Source organism: Otolemur garnettii, unplaced genomic scaffold, assembly GCF_000181295.1.
Source record: "Otolemur garnettii isolate 467f Iridium unplaced genomic scaffold, OtoGar3 scaffold00001, whole genome shotgun sequence".
NCBI lineage: Eukaryota > Metazoa > Chordata > Mammalia > Primates > Galagidae > Otolemur > Otolemur garnettii.
In genome coordinates, this window is record NW_003852396.1 from 16,809,790 (window position 1) to 16,830,485 (window position 20,696).

The 20,696-nt window shown below is 40.5% G+C and overlaps 1 pseudogene across 1 annotated transcript; it reads left to right on the forward strand.

Annotated features, from left to right (window-relative positions):
• Positions 1-3,617: 3,617 nt before the first annotated feature.
• On the forward strand, positions 3,618-6,468 carry LOC100963334 (annotated as a pseudogene). The gene is made up of 3 exons (XR_152716.3): positions 3,618-4,933; positions 5,385-5,435; positions 5,548-6,468. The product of XR_152716.3 is annotated as a heat shock protein HSP 90-beta pseudogene (transcript).
• The last annotated feature ends 14,228 nt before the right edge of the window (positions 6,469-20,696 follow it).

Sequence of the window (20,696 nt, forward strand, 5' to 3'; positions counted from 1 at the left end):
CCCAAGTAGCTGGGACCACAGGCACCCGCCACAGCACCCGGCTATTTTTTGGTTGCAGCCATCATTGTTGTTTGGCAGGCTGGGCTGGATTTGAACCCGCCACCTTAGGTGTATGTGGCTGGCACCTTAGCCACTTGAGCCACAGGCACCGAGCCAAGTTATTTGAATATTTAATTCTGTTTACTTTCATACTTTATATTGAACCATATGAAATGTGCTATTTTTGTGGGTACAAAAATCATTTAATAGCAGCAATCTTATAGTTGTTTTCGACCTACTAGTTGTAAAGGTGAGACTACGAGCTAAGACACCTTCAATAAATTTTTAAGAAGTTATAAAAATACTTTTCTTTCAAAACATTAGTTAACATAATTTTCAATGAGTCAAAATTAAGTATTTTTTAAACACTCTGGTTATTTAAAATATTACTAAAGTTTTCAGTTCATGAGCTGAAAGATGTGTGTGGCAGAAGTTCTGAGAGAGTAATGCATCAGTGTGACTTGATGAAAGCAATTTAACAGCCCTAGGACCAATTTTCTTCATCTCTAAATGAAAGAATTGGATTAGATGACATTGAAGCAGTCTTTCTGTGATAATTTTTTTTTTTTTTTTAAGATAGAGTCTTGCTCTGTTACTCAGGCTCGAGTGCAGTAGCACCAGTATAGCTCCCTGCAACCTCCAACTCCTAGTCTCAAGAGATCTCCCCACCCAGCCCTGTCAAATTGCGCCCAGCCTGTGCTAAAAATTGTTAACATGTCTTTATGTGCTGTGCATGAGCCACAGCCAGGGCCTTTCTGCAATTCACAGGAAGAAGAATTGCATATGTAACTGAGTTCTAGCAACATATCTTCAACCAAGTATGTTTATGTATAATCATATACTATTCATGGTTAGACTTGGGTCCCCAATGTTTATTTGTAGTCCAGAGAGTCTTCCTTCCTACTTTGTTCTCTCGAAAGCAGAGACTACCCTTCAGCAAGTCAATTCACTTAATTAGACGTGCTATATTTGACAACATGTTTTGGGTTCACATATTTTTTCTTATGCCAAGTACTGCATTTTTCATTTCCCACAAAACCAGGACAAACTGTACATCCCCTGCTGTGTCCAGGACAGATCTGGCTAAATGTCAACTATGTTAATTGGTATAGGGAAAACAGCAGCCCTATTTTTATCTGATTGAAAATCCCTACAAACATTCTACTTTAAACCAAAGCTATGTCAGTAAAACGTGATTTAATTATAATATAAAGTTTGGCAGCTGTGTCCCTCTCGCCTTTATTTTACCGTAGCATGCAGAAATGTTGCTGTTTCCTGGAATCTTCCAGTATCTAGAAGTTTAATCCTGCTCTTGGAGGTTTATAATTCAGCACTCAAAGCTTTCACTAGACTGCCAGTTGAAATCAAATATCTTTGTTTCAAAGTGATATGTTTAAACGAAAGATTTACTGAACAATCTATAGAACCTTATTTAAAAGATAGTGTGAAATATTTTATTCTACTGTTTAAAAGCCTACATTTTAAAAATTGCCCTAGAATGAGCAGATTATGTAATATAATTACTTTAGTTAATTGAGGTGTGGGAGGTGTAGGTGTAAAAGAGTAAAAGGTAATGAACTTTTGATAAATTTATATGAGCAATAACAAGGTACCAGAGAAAACTTAATTTTATCAGAGAGTGATTATATCTTTACCATTCCTTCAAAACTGTATCCTGCCTCTTCAATGTTGGAATTCCCCAAGCCTGTCTTTCACTTGCTACGAGATTAACTTCATACCCTCCATGACTTCACCGAGGATTTGTACACTCATATTCTTTGGGTTTATACCTCCAGCTTACTGAAAGCCAGGTTAAATATGCTTTGGTGTACTGGCTATCTCAAGAACAACTCAAATGCACTGTCTAGGACATCTAGTTTCTGTTCCTGCATGTAAGTAGCATAAAAGTCACCACTCCATCCTAACAAGCAAAAAGCTGAACAAACAGAAAAATCAACAGCAATTATTGAACTTGCCAAAAAAAAGCAAAGTCACAGGGCAAACCACTTCCCCCAAAGGCAGGCAGACAGATACAGGGAATCACAGTTCACCAAGCGGAAACCCAGAGTCAGCAACCTCTGCAGGAGTGAATGCTGGGATAGGAAAAGGTAAACTGCAATCACTGGAGGTGCAGTGTGGGTAAGCCAGAGAGTTAGAAACTCCAGGGGAACCCGTCGGGGGCCCCAACACTTTTATGAGTTTTTCCTCCTGGAACTCCGCTCCCTGGAGAAAAACCTCCTCATGCTTTTTGCGGGGAAAGGAGAAAGGGCACCTTTTTATCTTTTTTAAATGAGGACTTAGATAATGTAGAGGTGATTTAAAGAGTATTAGAGGATAAATACATATATAAATGATATGAAATCCTACCCTTAAAACTCCATATGTGTGTTTTTATTTGTTTATTATTTTATATTTTCAAGAGACAGGGTCTAACCATGTTGCCCAGACTGGATTTGAACTCCTGGCTCACGTGATCTTTAGCCTCTTGAGTAGCTGGACTACTCACATGCGCCACCGAGTTTGTCTCCATTTTTAAATAAACCAAAACACTCTGTTTTTAATAAGACCTGCTCTGGGGAGAACTATTTTATCAGAGTGAGGTGTTTTCCAACACCAACAACAAATTCTCCAATTCTCTGAACATCAACTGGATGTCTAACAATTCAATTCAATTCTAACACTGATAGGCTTAAGGGTTCTGTCCCACAAGACTGCCTCATTTAAGACAACAATCACAAGTCCTAGGCCACCCATACTTCTGACCATTTGCTCTAAATCTGAGGTGCCTATGACTCTCCTTAGGTGGAATAATTTGCTAAAATGGCTCACAGAACTCAGGAAGGCACTTTTCTTAAGTTTACTGGTTTATTATAAAGGACATGAACGATCCTTCGGAGGATGGAGAAGTACATTCTTCCAGACTGCACCCTAAGTCCTGAGCTCAGAAGTTTCAGTTCCTATGGAGTTAGGGTACACCCCCCTTCCAGCACATGGATGGATACACCAACTTAGAAGTTGTCTAAATTTTCTTGTTCAAAATTTTTATGGTGCTCAATCTCTACAACCTGATCCCCTTCCCAGGGAGTGGGGCTGAAAGTTCCAATCTTCTAATCATTTGGTCTTTTGAGTGACCAGCCCAACCTGAGGCCTTCTAAGGGTCCTACACTAAGTCACCTTATTAGCATAAATGTAGGTGTGACCGAAAGAGGTTCATTACAAATAACAAAAGAGACTCCCATCATTCAGGAAATTCCAAGGGTTTTAGGAGCATTGTGCCAGGAGACTAAGACCAAATATATTGTTATATTATACCACCAAAGCCTAACTTCTCGGGTTTTTATCAGACCTTAACCTATCTGGGGGAATGGGACAGCACAGGCTCGCAAAAACACTGTGATTTAATCATAGAACTACAGAATGCTTCACGTTTCCTCAAACCTTAACACCCTATCCATAAAAGTCCATTTATTGGATTTCTTTTATCCAGTTCATCATGTTAAGATTTTAACAGAATAGTAGTATACAAAGCACAAAGAAAAAAGAAAAGAAAAACACAGCTTGTAAAAACTGAACACTGTTGAGTCACCCCTGCATAGCTGTGGTGCGGCGTGTGAGTTGGACAGCCCGACCCACCTGATTTCTAATACTTGTAGCCCTGTTTCTTCAAGATGCCTGAAGACATGCACTGTGGAGAGGAGGAGGTGGAGACTCTTGCCTTTCAGGCAGAAATTGCCCAGCTCACGTCTCTCATCATCAATACTTTCTATTCCAACAAGGAAACCTTCCTTCGAGAGTTGATCTCTAATGCTTCTGATGCCTTGGACAAGATTCTTTATGAGAGCCTGACAGATCCTTCCAAGTTGGACAGTGGTAAAGAGTTAAAAATTGACATCATCCCCAACCCTCAGGAACAAACTCTGACCTTGGTGGACACAGGCATTGGCATGACCAAGGCTGATCTCATAAATAATTTGGGAACTATTGCAAAGTCTGGTACTAAAGCATTTATGGAGGCTCTTCAGGCTGGTGCAGATATCTCCATGACTGGGCGGTTTGGTGTTGGCTTTTATCCTGATTAACTAGTGTCAGAGAAGGTGGTCATGATCACAAAACACAACGAAGATGAACAGTGTGCCTGGGAATCTTCTGCTGGGGATTCCTTCACTGTTCGTGCTGATCATGGTGAGCCCATTGGCAGGAGCACCAACGTGAGCCTCCACCTGAAAGAAGACCAGACAGAGAACTCAGAGAAGAGGTGGGTCAAAAAAGTAGTGAAGAAGCATTCACAGTTCATAGGCTATCCCAACACCCTTTACTTGGAGAAGGAAAGCAGTGACGATGAGGCAGAAGAAGAGAAAGGTGAGAAAGAAGAGGAAGATAAAGATGATGAAGAGAAGACCAAGATCCAAGATGTGGGCTCAGATGAGGAGGATGACCGCTGTAAGGATAAGAAAAAGAAAACCAAAAAGATTAAGGAACAATACATTGATCTGGAAGAATTAAACAAAACCAAGCCCATTTGGACCAAAACCCCTGATGACATCACCCAGGAGGAGTATGGAGAATTCTTCAAGAGCCTCACCATGGTTGGGAAGACCCTTTGCAGTCAAGCACTTTCCTGTAGAAGGTCAGTCGGGCTTCAGGGCATTGCTTTTCATCCCTCATTGGGCTCCCTCTGACCTGTTTGAGAACAGAAAGAAAAAGAACAACATTAAACTCTATGTCTGTTGTTTGTTCATCACAGACAGCTGTGATGAGTTGATATCAGAGTATCTCAACTTTATCTGTGATTGACTCTGAGGATCTGCCCCTGGACATCTCCCGAGAAATGCTTCAGCAGAGCAAAATCCCAAAAGTGATTTGCAAAAACACTGTTAAAAAGTGCCTTTATTGGGTGGTGCCTGTGGCTCAAAGGAGTAAGGCACCGGCTCCATATGCTGGAGGTGGCAGGTTCAAACCCAGCCCTGGCCAAAAACTGCAAAAAAAAAAAAAAAAAAGTAGTGCCTTTGTTACACCTGAAGTGAGTGGAATAGAGAAACGCCAGCACACCGAGTCCAAATTAAGCCAAGTATTGACCAGCCAGGCTGAGAGCGGCCTCCTGCCTCAAAGTCTCTCGACCCCCTGGAAGCAGGGGTGGAAACCTTTTATAAGGGGCTTTCAGTAAGGGAGGGGAGTCCTTAATGCAAGTCAAATTTGACAAGAGCCATCACCTGATAAGGGGAGTCCTTCCAAGGGAAAGCTGGGGGTTTGCAGTTATTATTAAACTCTTTCAGCTGAGCTTTCTGTCTTAAAGTGAGAGTGTTGAAAGCCCTTAGCAAGATGGAGTTAGGGCATAATACCTTTAGTTCTTTTCTGAGTTGGCAGAAGAAAAGGAGAACTATAAGAAATTTTATGAGGCATTTTCTTTTTTTTTTTGCAGTTTTTGGCCAGGGCTGGGTTTGAACCCACCACATCTGGCATATGGGACCAGTGCCCTACTCCTTTGAGCCATAGGCACCACCCTATGAGGCATTTTCTAAAAATTTGAAGCTTGGAATACATGAGAACTCCACTAACCTGCAACATACCTCCCAAATCTGGAGATGACATGCCTTCTCTGTCAGAGTACGTCTCTCTCTGTTCTATGAAGGAAACACAGCCGTCCATCTATTACATCACTGGTGAGAGCAAAGAGCAGGTGGCCAAGCCGGCGTTTGTGGAGCGAGTGCGGAAGCAGGGCTTTGAGGTGGTATATATGATGAGCACTGCGTGTAGCAGGTCAAGGAGTTAGATGAGAAGAGCCTGGGCTCAGTTACCATGGAGGGCCTGAAGCTACCCAAGCATGAGGAAGACAAGAAGAAAATGGAAGAGACCAAAGCAAAGTTGGAGAACCCCTTGGATCAGAAGGTTGAGAAGGTGACAGTCTCCGGTAGGCTTGTGTCTTTAGCCTGCTGCATTGGGACCAGGAGCTACGGCTGGACGGCCAACGTGGAGCAGATCACAGGAGCCCAGGCACTTCCAGACAACTCCAGCTATATGATGGTCAAAAACACCTGGAGATGAACCTGACCACGTAACACACTCCTACCTCACGTCTAATCACCACGTGACTCCCCACCATGGAGACACTGCAGCAGAAGGCTGAGGTGGACAAAAGTGACAAGGCCGTCAAGGACCTGGTGGTGCTGCTATTTGAAACTGCACTGCTCTCCTTTGGCTTCTCCCTTCAGGATCCCCAAACTCCAGCTGCACTGATGAAGATGAAGTGACAGCAGAGGAACCCAGTGCTGCTGCTCCGAGGAGATCCCACCCCTTGAGAGTGATGAGGATGCATCTCACACGGAAGAAGTAGATGAGGAGTTTATACTTGGATACCTTTTGCCCTCTGAATCGTGTACCCATGGTCCCACAGCCTTGAGTGGTCCTGTCCCGCTTGGCTTCCTCTACTAATGTCTACTTTTTCTTTTCTTGCCTGTCCTTGTGTCTAAGGCAGGAAACATGGGTCTCGAGCCCTATTCCCTCCCTAGTTTGACCAAGGGGATTGGATGCTGCATATTGTTTTGTGTTTATTTTGTTTTGGAATTAAAGTATGCAGAATAAAGAAGATGTAGCTTTATAGAAAGAAAGAAAGGAGAGAGAGAGAGAAAGGAAGGAAGGAACGAATGAATGAATGGAACAAGCATCAGAACTAGAGTCAGATATGTTAAGGATTTTGGAATTATCAGGCTGGGAATTTAAATAACTATGAATAATATGCTAAGGGTTCTAATGTAAAAAATAGACAACCTTTAGGAACAGCATAGAAAATGTAAGCAGAGCGATGAAGATGGGAATTCTAAGGAAAAAATCAGAAAAAATGCTAGAGATCAAAACACCACACCAGAAATAAAGAATGCCTTTCAATGTGTACCTCCACAGGTTGAAGAGATTCTGAGTGTGAGGATATAACAGAGAAACTTCCCAAAGTAAAAGGCACAGAGAAAAAGTACCGAAAAACAAAAACTAGAACAAAACAGAACAGAATATCCAAGAACTGTGAGACAACAGGAGATTAATTCACGTGGTTACTAAGTAACACACTCCTGCCTCACATCTAATCACCGTGCGATTTTCTTGGTCCTTGTATCCAGTAACTCAGAATTGAAAACAAACAGCAAAGTAGAAGGGAAGCATGAGCAGAAAGTTTTATTTAGCAAACATACTCCCAAACAGACATGTTTTGGGTTTTTTTTTTTTTTTGTAGTTTTTGGCTGGGGCCGGGTTTGAACCCACCACCTCTGGTATATGGGGCCAGTGCCCTACTCCCTTGAGCCACAGGCACCACCCTCAAACAGACATGTTAGTGGGCTGTTAAAAGTGATTAATACTCCAAGAAGTTATTTAAGCAAACAACGGATAGTATAATCTGAAGGGGTCAGAGCAGGCACATGTCCAAGCAGAGAGTGGCCCTGGGGTCTCTTTGGGTTCCCATTTTCCTTCTTTCCCCCTACATTGTCATTTCTCCCACCAATGAGAATGTTATCCTCTCTGTCCATTGGCTGAGGGAATTTTTTTTTACTTGGTTTGTTCAGGCCTGGATGTGTCATGGCTTCCAAAGTCCAGTCACGGGGGTAATAATGTATGGATGATATAAGGAAGTCAGGGTTACTTGAGGACACTTGTGCCCTTCACTTGTTCAGGTGCCTCCAGAGGGCTTTTCTCAAACTGGAGTAAAGGAAGTGTTTTGTGATGGATACAATGGCAGCTCAACTGCAGCGTTTGTTATCATTGATCCCTTACCCAAATGCTGTTCCTGTCACCTGTGTTCCCTATTCTAATGTCCGGCCTCACATCTAATGAGAATATAAAAAGGAAAAGAAGGAGAGGAACTGAAGCAATATTTAAAGCAAGAATGACTGAGAATTTCTCCAGATTAATGGCAGACAGTAAATCACAGATCCAGGAAGCCCAGAGAACACCAAGCAAGATAAAGTTCCAAAAAACCCCACTAAACCTGAGGATATTGTATTCAAATTTCAGAAAAATTAAATTAAATTAAAAAAATCTTGAAAGAGGCCAAATGGAAAAGAATATCTTGCCCACAGAGAAATAAAGGTAACAGTCACATCTGACTTCACTTCAGAAATCCAGCAAGCAAGAATAGAGAAATATTTAAGTGTTGAAAGAAAAAGCTATCAACTTAGAATTCTGTCCCCTGGGAAATTATCCTTCAAAAGAGAAGATGAAATAAAGACTGTCTCAGACAAACAAAAATTGAGGGGATTTGTTGGCAGTAGACCTGCCTTGCAAGAAATGTTAAAATAAATTCTTCAGAGAAAAGGAAAATGATATCCGTTAGAAACTTAGATCTTTTGTTTTTCTGAGACAAACTCTAGCTCTGTTGCCCAGGCTAGAGTGGTATCATTATAGCTCATGGCAACCTCACATTCCTGGGTTCAAGGGATCCTCCTGCCTCAGCTTCCCAAGTAACTGTGACTACATGTACATACCACCACATTTGGCTAATTTTTCTATGTTTTGTAGAGACAGGGTCTCACTCTTGCTCAGGCTGGTCTCAAACTCGGGACCTCAAGTGATGCTCTTGCCTTGACCTTCCGAAGTGGTAGGATTACAGGTATGAGCCACTATGCCCAGCTGAAGCTTGGATCTACATAAAGTAAGGAAGAGATTCTGGAAATGAATAAGCTAAGGTAAAATAAAAATTTTTGTTTTTCTTGTTCTTAGTTTATCGAAGGCAACATTTTGTTCAAAATAGTAAAACAACGATGTATGTGATTATGCACGTATATGTGTATGTGTGTGTGTACGCTTATGTAGGCCTATGTATAAGTGAAATGAATGACAGCAATGATACAAGGGAGAGGAGGAAAGAATTAGAAATATTTTATTATTGTAAAGTACTAGTGTTACCTGTGAAGTTGTATAGTGTTATTTGAAAGCAGACTTGAACTAGTTGCAAACGTATATAGCAAACTCTAAGGCAACCACTTAAAAAAGTAAAAACAAAACAAGTATAACTGATATGCTAAAAAAGGAGAGGAAATGGAATCAGATAAAATTCTTTCTTTTTTTTTTGAGACAGTCTCACTATGTCATCCTTGGTAGAGTGCTGTGACATCATAGCTCACAGCAACCTCCAACTCTTGGGCTTCAGTGATTATTCTGCCTCAGCCTCCCAAATAGTTGGGAATACAGGCGCTCACCACAATGCCTGGCTATTTTTTTGATGGTGTTACAGTTGTCATTTTGTTTAGCTGGCCCGGGCCAGGTTTGAACCTGCCAGCCTTGATGGATGTAGCCGGCTCCGTAACCACTGTGCTATGGGTGCTGAGCCAGATAAAATTCTTAATTGAAACCACAAAGGCAGAAAAAAAGGTATGGAAGACAAAAATAGTAACAAAGTATAAGGGCAACAAATGCAACACAGAAACAAATACAGTAAACATTAATTCAACTATATCAGTAATCACTTTAAATATCTATGGTATAAGTGCACCAAGTAAAAAAATATATTGTTAGAGTGGATTCAAAAGCAAAATCTGACTGTATGCTATCTACAAGAACCTGCCCCCGGCTTTTTTTGAGACTGAGTCTCACTTTGTTGTCCTTGGTAGAGTGCTGTGGCGTCATAGCTCACAGCAACATCAAATTCTTGGGCTCAAGTGATTCTCTTGCCTCAGCTTCCCAAGTAACTGGGACTATAGACACCCACTACAATGCCCAGTTAATTTTAGAGAAAAAGTCTCGCTCTGGCTCAGGCTGGTCTTGAACCTGTGAGCTCTGGCAATCTACCCACCTTGGCCTCCCAGAGTGCTAAGATTATAGGCGTGAGCCACTGAGCCCAGCCAGAACCCCCCTTTATTATCATTATTGTTATGTAGTTTTTTAAATTTTCTTTAATAGTAGACCTGGAGTCCTGCTCTTGCCTAGGGTAGTCTCAAACTCTCCACCTCAAGTGATCTTCCAGTCGTCCATAGTGCTAGGATTACAGGTATGAGTCACCATGCCTGGCCAATAAGCCCACTTTAAATATAAATAAATGTTTTTGTATATTAAAAATAAAGATTTATTCCTAGATCTTCTTTCAACAAATACATACATAAATAAATAAAAGAATGGTGGAAAATATACCATCCTAACACTAATTAGAATCTAGGAGTAGCTATGTTAATTTCATGCAGAACAGAGTTCAGAGTAAGGGAAGTATCAGGAAAAAATAGGGGCAATACATGATGATAAGGGGTCAATACTCCAAGAAGACAACAATCCTAAATGTGTAAATGCCTAACAATAGAGTATCAAAATACGTAAGATTAAAAATTGATAAAACTGCAAAGAGTGAGAGATGAATGTAGCATTATAGTTGGAGACTTTAACACTCTTTATTAGAGACAGATAGATTCAGCAAGGTTGTTAGATATCAACCAGATATAATTGACATCTGTAGACTACATTATCCAACAACAACAGATTATATATCCTTCTCAAGCTCGTATGAAACATTCACCAAGGTAGACCACATTCTGGGTGATAAAATATACCTTAACAAGTTTCAAAGAATAGAAACTGTACAATGTCTACACTCAGAACATGATGAAACTAAATAAAAATCAGTAACAGAAAGGTAGCTGGAAAATCCCCCCAAAGTTGGCTATTAAACAGTACTCTACTGGATAACACATAGGTCAAAAGAAAAATCTCAAGAAAAATTTAAAAATATTTTGAATGAAAAGAAAAACCAACTTATCCAAATTGGTAGGATATCACAAAAGCAGTACTTAGAGGGAAATTATAGCTTTGAATGCATATGTCAGAATAGAAGACAGATTAATCAATAAATCTAAAATCAATAATCTAAGCTATTAGTTTACGAAATGAAAAAAAAAAGAAGGGCAAGTTAAATCCAATGTGAGCAGAAGAAAAGGATTAGGGCAGAAATCAATGAAATTGAATCATGAAAAGCAAAATCTGATTCTTTGAAAAGATAATAAAATCAACAAGTCTCTAGCCAGGCTAATGAGGAAAAAAAGGGAGAAGACACAAATTACTAATATCGGAGAGGAAAGAGACATAACTAGAGATCCCAAGGACATTAAAAGGAATAGGAAACATTATGAACGGCCCTATGCTCACAATTTAATAACCTATATGAAATGAACTAATTCCTTGAAAGACAAATCTGCCCAAACTCACATAATAAGTAGGCCATCTGAGTAGGTCTACATATATTTAAAAAATTATATGAACAATTAATAACCTTCCAAAACTGAAAGCACCAGGCCCAATTGGGTTCACTAGCAAATTATAATAAACATTTAAGGAAAAAAATTATACCGATTCTCTGTAACCTTTTTAAAAGATAAAAGGAGAGAAAATACTTCCTAATTCATTCTGTGAAGCCAGATTTATCCTAATATCAAGATATTGTAACCACAGATCAATATCCTTCATAAATATAGATGAAAAAAATCCTCAAAAATTATTAGTAAATCGAATCCAAGTATGTATAAGAAGAATTATTCACCATGAACAAGTGGGATATACTCCAGGTATGCAAGTCTGGGTTAGCATTTGAAAATCAATTAGTAAAATCTGTCACCTGCATTGCAATTTAGTAAGTTTCAATGGTGTATTGAGCTCTACATGGTAGTCATTTTGGCCTCTGTAAGTATTAGGGCTTCTGGTCCTTTTTGTTGGATGATGATTTGTAAATCATCCAGTTTAGCAATGGGTGTACTGCAGCAGCATTTAAGACTCTGAAGATCATATATCTGTTAACAGCAATGTCGACAGGCACTAAGACAAAAATTATTAGTGCTTGCAAGCCATTTCAAAGCCATGTTCCCAGATTTTCAAACTGATGATGAAGAGATATGCCGTAATTTATTTGGATCTTCTTCATGTAGTCAGGTGTCTTTTTCCTTTAATTCGGTTAGGGTTCATTCAATCCCAGTGTATGAAGAGCTAGTCCCATATCTGGTAATTGTCAAGGATACTGGTCTTGAGAATACCATGAGTAAAGGACAAAGGTGCTCATTAACAATCAAGGATCTTAATCCAGAAAAGGGGGGATAAAATAAATAGTCAAGAGCATAAAGATGCACAGCCAAGAGGATAAATATAAAAGAAGAATATGGCCATCAGTAGAGCCTTGTTCCAGTGGTCTCGTTCTAAGGATCTAGAGCTAGCTGTTTAGTCTCATAAGACATCTACCTCTGGATATGATGTAGACTCCTTTACATTCCTTTAAAAACTTCTCATGATCTGGTTGTATCTTTCGATCATCTCTCAAGCCTCTTTTCCTTCTTTCTTTCTCTGGCCACGCTGGCCTTCTTGCAGTGGTGCAAACAAGTTCATCTTCTGTCATTGTCCTCCTTATTCTCTTTATAATAAGTGATCTTCCCCACATTATTTGCATGGCTAATTTCAACATCCACTGAAGTCAAATGTTACCTTCTTAGAAAGTCTCTCCCTTATCCATCCAGTTTAAAGTCTTTTCTCGCTATCATTCTGGATTCTTTGACCCAGAATTCTTTTACCTGGCTTAATTTTTCTTCATAGCACTTTACTATTTGCATTTGTTTCATATTTATTTCTTCTTTGTTTTGTACCCCACTTAAAAATAACCACTATGAAGACAGGAAATTGCTGTTTCTTTCACTGACATCCTTTCAGTACCTAGAACACTCCGGCATGTATACATGCTGATTAAATGAATAAATAAATACGACACACTATGCACCAGCCATTTTACAGTTCTCAAATGGCTTAAATGTTTGCATGTCTGGCTCCCTCTGCTTAGAATAACTTTTCCCTGATCTCCTCATAATGTGTAATCATCCTTCAAGAATCAGTTTAAGTGTCTATGCCTCTGATACCGTCACTGATCCCACAAAGCAGAATTAGGTGTTATCACTGTTCCTATTAATACTTTAATGCAATATCTCTAAAACAGTCCTTAATACATCATGCTAATATTTTATCTAAAACATTTCCATGTCCTGAGAATTTGGCAGAGTGCTTTGCCCATAGTAAATTCTGAGTAAATGTTTGTTAACTAATCTTATTATTGAATGACAACCATGCTTTGAGCATTGTACTAGTTTTTTTGTGTGTGTACAGTATTTTAACCCTGACAGGCAATCCTTAAGATATGTACTACTATTCTGTATTATGTATGAGGAGATAACTGAAATAACTTGCCCAGAGTTTTGAATCTAAGTTCAAGCTGAGGTGTGTCTGACTCCAAATGCAGTATTTCTCCCATTGATTCAAATGAATTAATAAATCGTGTTCATTTTACTAATACCTATTGGTCAAATTCAATATTCTAATTTTAACATCAAGTTTAACTCTAATTTTTTTTTGTTCAGTGCTGCATGTTCTTTTTTTTGAAACAAAGCCTTGCTTTGTCCCTTGGGCTAGAGTGCCATGGCCTCAGCCTACCTCATAGCAACCTCAAAATTCTGGATTCACGCAATCCTCTGCCTCAGCCTCTCTAGTAGCTGGGACTATAGGAGCTACAGGGCCACCACCACGCCCAGCTAATTTTTCTATTTTTAGTAGAGACAGGGGTCTCTTTTTTGCTGAGGCTAAGTCTTGAACTTCTGGGTGGCGTCTGTGGCTCAGTGGGTAGGGCGCTAGCCCCATATACCAAGGGTGGCGGGTTCAAACCCAGCCCTGGCCAAACTGCAACAAAAAGATAACCCAATGTTGTGGTGGGTTCCTACAGTCCTAGCTACTCGGGAGGCTGAGGCAAGAGAATCACCAAAGCCCAGGAGTTGGAGGTTGCTGTGAACAGTGTGATGCCATGGCACTCTACCAAGGGTGATAAAGTGAGATTCTGTCTCTACAAAAAAAAAAAAAAAAAAAGAAGTTTTGAACTTCTGAGCTCAAGGGATCCTCCTGCCTTGGCCTCCCAGAATGCTAGGATTACAGGCGAGAGCTATTACATCTGGCCAATGTTGCATGTTGTAATACACTTTTACTTGATTCAGCCTCTTGGGTTACAGAGAAAAGTGGACTCCAGATATTTCAGCATCTTATGCATCCTGTTCTTATTCTGCTTTATAATTAGAATTTTTGATGATGATTCAGGGTCGAGATTTGGTTACTATTCCCTTCTAAGGGAAAGACTGTATTTAACAACTAGTCTACACATTATCTCTGAATGACTATAAAGGCCTAAATATATTGTAAGTCATATTGAAGTTATAAAATTAATATACCTGAAGGAGTGAATTACAGTTAGTGAGAAGCCTCATATTTGTGATAGAAGCTGGAGGTTATCCTGATCATGTCTTTGTCGCTGTGCTAGATAGAGCAGTTTACATTAAAGAGTCATTTGGAAATTTCATTATGAAAATTTTAGAAATACATGAAATAGTTTCATTAAGAATTCACACAGTGAGAGCCTTGGCTCTAAAGTTAGAAAGACCTGAGGTCTAATCCTATTTCCATCACTGAACTGCTGAGCAAACTCAAGCCTCAATTTCTTAATCTGTAAAATGGAACAAAAAGAAGTGTATTAGGCAGGACAGCTAATTACTGTGATAAACAGTATCGAAGTCACAGAAGCATAATTTAATGAAGCAAATAAAACCTAACACAGGTGTTCCCGGTCATGCAGCTTCTCTGGGCAGCAGTTCTCCAAGGATCCATTTGTAACTAAGCCCCGGCTTCTTCCATTTTGTGGTTTCCACCTTCTCTAAAGTCCATGTAGTCTTCCTTCAGTCGATAGGTGAGGAAAGAAAGAGAATGTGGAAGATGTGTAGAAGGTTTTGAGACTTTATGAACCAAGGCTTAAATGGCTTTCATTATTTTTGTCCACATTCTCAGGGACAGAAACCAGTCCCATGACCCGAGCTAATCGCAAAGGAAGCTGGGCACTGTGGTCTGCGTTCAGGGGGAAAAGCAGACAGTCTGGGGGACACAAAGCTGTCTCTGCCACTTAAGGTCATGAAGTTCTATTAGGGTGTAACTGAGATAATCCATATAATGTGCTTAGCACAGAGTAAGTAATCAACAACGTTACATGTTATTATTATCACAAGTATGTACGTCAGAAGCATGAATAAGTTTCCCACAGTTGTATGTACATGGGGCTATGCTCTGAGAAATGTGTTGTTAGGCGATTTTGTTATTATGTGAACATCATGGAACATTATGTATACTTACAAATTAGATGGTGTAGTCTGCTACACACCAGCCCATATGCAATAGCCTATTGCTCCTGGTCTAGAAACCTGCACTACATGTTACTATACTGAATGCTGTAGGAAATTGTAACATAGAAAAGGTACAGTAAAAATACAGTCTTATCATCTTAAGGGACCATCATTATATTGGCAGTTTGTTGACTGAAACATTATGTGGTGCATGACGACACTTTCTTGGAGATTCTAGCAAGATAAGCCAGCTACAAAGAAAGTCCTTACCTTTTCATAAGGTTATGTAAGATTACAACCTTTAACTGATTTGGCAGTATCAACAAGTGTAAAGGTAGAAGGTGAGGGAGGAAGGAGTTTCCAGGCGTTCATGTCAGCTTAGTTAACAGCATGTTAAAAATTTATAATTTAGGTAACACCAATTTCTAAGAACAGTGAGAATAGGGAACTGGTGAATTTGGGAATGTTTTGGTTGTTTGTTTTTTTGAAATGCAGTCTCACTCTGTTGCCCTGCGTAGAGTGCATCATAGCTCATTGTAACCTCAAACTCCTGGGCCCAAGTGATTCTCCTGCCTCAGCCTCCTGAGTAGCTGGGACTACAGGGCACTCACAACAATGCCCAGCTTGTTTTCTATTTTAAGTAGAGATGGGGTCTCACTATTTCTTAGGCTGGTCTCGAACTCCTAAGCTCAAGCAATCTTACCTGCCTTCCAGAGTGCTAGAATTATAGGTGTGAGCCACCATGCCTGGCTGGGAATGTTTTTTAGTGAAATAATAGTACTAAAAATTCGGGTCAATTTTCTCTTCTGTATTCCTTTTTTCTCTCATTTTCTTAACTTTTAAGACATATGAGACACTGGCAACATTTCTCTAGTGTAGCATACCTTTTCCTCTTCATTTTTTTCTCTGTTGCTTCTAAAAGACTTTAAGATGTCTGAGAACAAAGGCCACTTTTTTCTTGCATATTATTAAATCTTAGCATCTATAAAAGTTTACCACATAATATGTAGGCAAGAACTTTTTGTTGAATGGATCGAATGTATATTGGTGGTTGCTCCAAGCATTGGCTAAAGGGACTAGATAGACTGTTGGAAAGAGTATGAGTTTTTAGATCTTGCTTCTGCTACTTAGTATCTGTGAGATTCTGGGATGTTACTTCTAAGACTTGTTTATCTCCTTATATTAAACCAGCACACTAGTTTTTGGAATTTTTGTTATAAGAGTTAAATAAAAAACTTATGCAGTGTTCCTAGCATACAGAAGGCATTCAAAAAACCTGTTGGTCTTTTCTCCTACATTCCATGCCTCTCTATAACATATCTTTTAGTAGGGAGAGTCCAGTAAATACCATGTGCTATTCAAGTATTTTTGGTCTGTTCATTTGTAATCAAAGCAAATAGGGCTTTAAGCTGGTGATCAAAGTTGAGAATTGTTTAGTTCCCAAAGGACTGATGGGTTCACTGATAAACAGTATTCATGCCTAGAACTTATGTACCTGACACACAGTATGTATTCAATACATATTTTTCAAAAGAGTGAATTATTAACAAAGTATGGGATAAGGATGATGTTCCTGACAGATAATTAAGGAATGGGGGTGCTGTATGTGTGAAAACGTGAGCAGACTTTACCAAGTGAGAAGTTTGAAGAGACTGTGTGTCCAAATGGATGATTTCAAAATGTTTCCATTCATTCATTCAATCAGCACTCTACTGTGTGTGCATCAGCCACAATACTAGTATGTAGATATCTCTGCCCTCATTGTGTAATAAATCAATCACAAAATAATTAGATAATTAGGAGGCACAAGATGCTAGATGAGTAACAAAAGGAAACCAGCAACTACTTATTAAGGTATGAAACAGGCTGGACATGGTGGCTCACGCTTGTAATCCTAGCACTCTGGGAGGCCAAGACAGTGGATTGCTTGAGCTCTGGGGTTGGAAACCAGGCAGAGCAAGAGTGAGACCCCATCTCTACTAAAAATAGAAAACTCACCAGGTGTAGTGGTGCATCCCTTTAGTCCTAGCTATTAGGGAGGCTGAGGCAAGAGAATTGCTCAAGCCCAGGAGTTTGAGTTTGAGCCATGATGCCATGGCACTCTACCCAGGATGACAGAGTAAGACTCTGTCTCAAAAAAAAAAAAAGAAAAGAAAAAGGAAAATTTAGCTGGGAGTCATGGTAGGGGCCTGTAGTACCAGCTACTCAAGAGTTTGGAGCAGGAGGATGACTTGAGCCCAAGAGTTTGAGGCTGCTATGAGCTAGGCTGAGGCCATAGCATGTTAGCCTGGGGAAACAGAGGAAGACTCTGTCTCAAAAAAAAAAGTAGGGGGGTTGTGAAACAGCTTGATGTATCCAGGTGTGGCAAGTGTTATGACACTGGCTGAACTGTGTATAGAGGAATTGGAAAAAGGCTCAAAATTTGGTAGGGACCAGGTCACGAAAAGCCTTGTCATATTGAAAGTCCTGAATTTTATCCTTTAGAGGAATGATTGGAGGGGGGGAGCTACTGGAGGATTTTAATACATAGAAAAGACAATCACATTCTAGGTACAGAAAAATTTGGATTGCAGGGTTGGGATGTGAGAGGCAAAGAAATCAGTTAAAAAGTTACAAGTTATTTAAACAGTTGAGGTACTGAAGAAATCCTAAAGGCTGGATCTAAGGCAACAGAAATGGTGTTAAGAAAAGATGGGTTTGAGAAATCTAAGTAGATTAGGTTTGATGAAAGAAATAAGAGGGAAGCAGAGCTCGGAATGAATCACACGTTTTTGACAGGGGCTTCTGGGCAGGTGGTGAGGCCATTAATGGAAACAGGGAACAAAAGAGAGGATCGGTATGGATTAAAGATGTGGAATGGTGGGCAGAACAACAGAAGTTCAGTTTTTGCCATAGTGAGTTGCCATGTCTGGGATTTCAGGAGAAATACAGTAACACTTCCATAGTTGACCACCCTCCTACATTGACCACCTCCTTACATTGTATGACCTAATTTTCATAGACCAGGCATGAACCTCATGTACCTATCAGTATAGTAGGCCTAGTTCTTTATGTTGACCACATCTGCATGTTGACCAGACTGTTATAGTCCTTTGGGTGATCAACTTACAAAGGTTCTACTGTATTTCTTGACTAGACTAAGGAAACCAAAACACAGAGAAAACTTAAGCACATAAAATAAGGTAGGTCAATAATTTCTATCCTTAGAACAATTTCTTATCTTCTAAATTTCTCTATACCTTTCAGTTTACAGCTGTACATAAACCTTTACAATGATCACAGACTGTTTACATATTCGGAAACATTTAAAATGTACCCTCTAAAAAGAAGTACAGTGATATTTCTAACAGAAGCTAGTTTGTTAATAAGGTCAAATAGATAGGTATAGTGTGGCTCATTCCTGTAATCTCAGCACTTTGAGAGGCCATGGTGGGAGGATCACTCACTTAAGACCAGGATTTCTAGACCAGCCTGGGCAACACAGCAAAACCCCTATCTTGACCAAAAAAAAAAGAAAATTAGCCAAGTGGTGGCACTAGCCTATAGTACTAGCTACTCAGAAGGCTGAGGTGGGAGGATCCCTTGAGATCAGCACTCAAAGTTGTAGTAAGCTATGATTGGGCCATTGCACTCCAGCCTGGGTGACAAGTAATCATGTTCACAATTATTTATAAAAGTGATTTGAAAGAACCTCTCTCGTAAAAGTAACGGTGAAGTACTTTCCTAGAATGTCATTTATAGTAGTACATAAAAATGTTTCCTGCTGTGTGCTTAGGAATAACTTCTATGTTTTCTTTAAGGATAAAATACTTGATAGTTAGATCATGTTAGGGTTGACCTCAGATTGGGGATTACCAGTGCAGAGGCCCAGGCCAACCAGTAACTTATGCTGTGGAACCCATAGGACAGTGGTATTACGGCTGACAACATGTCTCGAGAATTGGATAATTCCTCTTCTAGATGGACATGGGTAGCAAAGTGGGCACCAAACCACAGATGGATTTCAGTGCACTGAAGAGTGTCAGAAGGGTTTTGTGAAATTTGACGCTGGCTTTACAAAGATGAAGTCTGCTGGTTTAAGAACTGTGTTCTTGGCAAAAACATGGAACTGCAGAATTTCACCAGCCATAGTGGGAGAAAGAAAGAGGGTGAGCAGGTTTGGGGGAAAGGGAATGAGACGAGACTACAAAATTCCTCATGTAATACATAAAATGTTAAGTATCTATCAGTTTTGTATCTTTTGAGATTCACCAGATTGAAGCACAGTATTTTGGATTTGGCTGGCAGATGGTGTACACAGATTCTGAGTATGTTAGCATTTCATGTGAAACTCATAAGATTACATGGTAACTTAACATTCATAGATTTTTAAACTTACCACTAACCCTGGGTTAAATGTAGGGCCCTAATAACATTTTAAACGGTTTTATTAGTAGATCTGGATCTCGTAGAACAGATTCTCAGACTACAGTAGTTCCTCCAAAATGCCCACAGGCATTGTCAATATCTTTCTGTAGAAATCTGGCTCACCCGGTAAAAGAGGCCAAGGGGAAGAAAGATTAAACCTGGGGAGATGGCAGGTAGTGATGTCTTCACTCTTTGAATGGGACTTCTCCATTTGCCACCCCCTCACTTCCTTGTATGGTCTGGACCTTTAATCACTACAGCAGTCCGCCTTGTAGGGTCAAGCTAATCCCTGTTGACATCATCCACTACTTCCCTTTTCAAATTCCAGTGAAGCTATGTGTTTCCTGTTCTATTTGACACCGAGAGAATGAATACTGGCTGGTTAGTAACTAAATTTAGACTGGCTGCAACGTGTCGAGTTTCGGGTAGAGATAAACAAAACCAGGTGACATTTCCAAGCCTCTCAAGGAAAGAAGGGGAAAAGGCCTTTCTGGGGAAAGTAAACAGGGAATGCTTCAGCACTTCTATAGTAGAGAAAGGCCTGCTGGCAAGTTCAGAAAACAGGCTCTTTTTCTTTAAGCCAAAAGGACAGCTTTGGGGAGCGTCTCCAAACACATTCTAGTTTGACTCTGCTAGGAAAGCTCAGCGAGCCAAAGCCCCGGCACCCTTTTTCTCAGGAAAGCAGTGCAAGCAGCGGTACCTCCTCTTTGTCAAGCTGCAGGTTTCAACCACAAACACAAGGACACCCAGGGGTGGGGGAGAGGGAGGAGAAACCTATCGCCCCGCCCCCAGCACGCCGCCTCGCCGCCCCGCCCCCGCCCCGCCCCTCCCCCTCTGTGACCCCTCCCCTCGCAGGCTGGGCCTCTGGCGACCTGTTGGCAGAGAGAGTCACGTGACGCGCTCGGCCGCGCACTCCCCCCGGGCGGGCCTCCTGTTGCGCCCGCCGGGCGGGTTCCATCACGTAACGCGCGGGCGCCGCCCCGCTCTTCCCTGGTCGAGCGAGGGAGGGAGGGCGGGCGTGGAAGAGGAAAGGGAAGGGAAAAGGGGCGGGAGAAGGGAGGAGGGGCGGTGCCCGAGTCACGTGACCCGGGGCAGCCCGGAAAG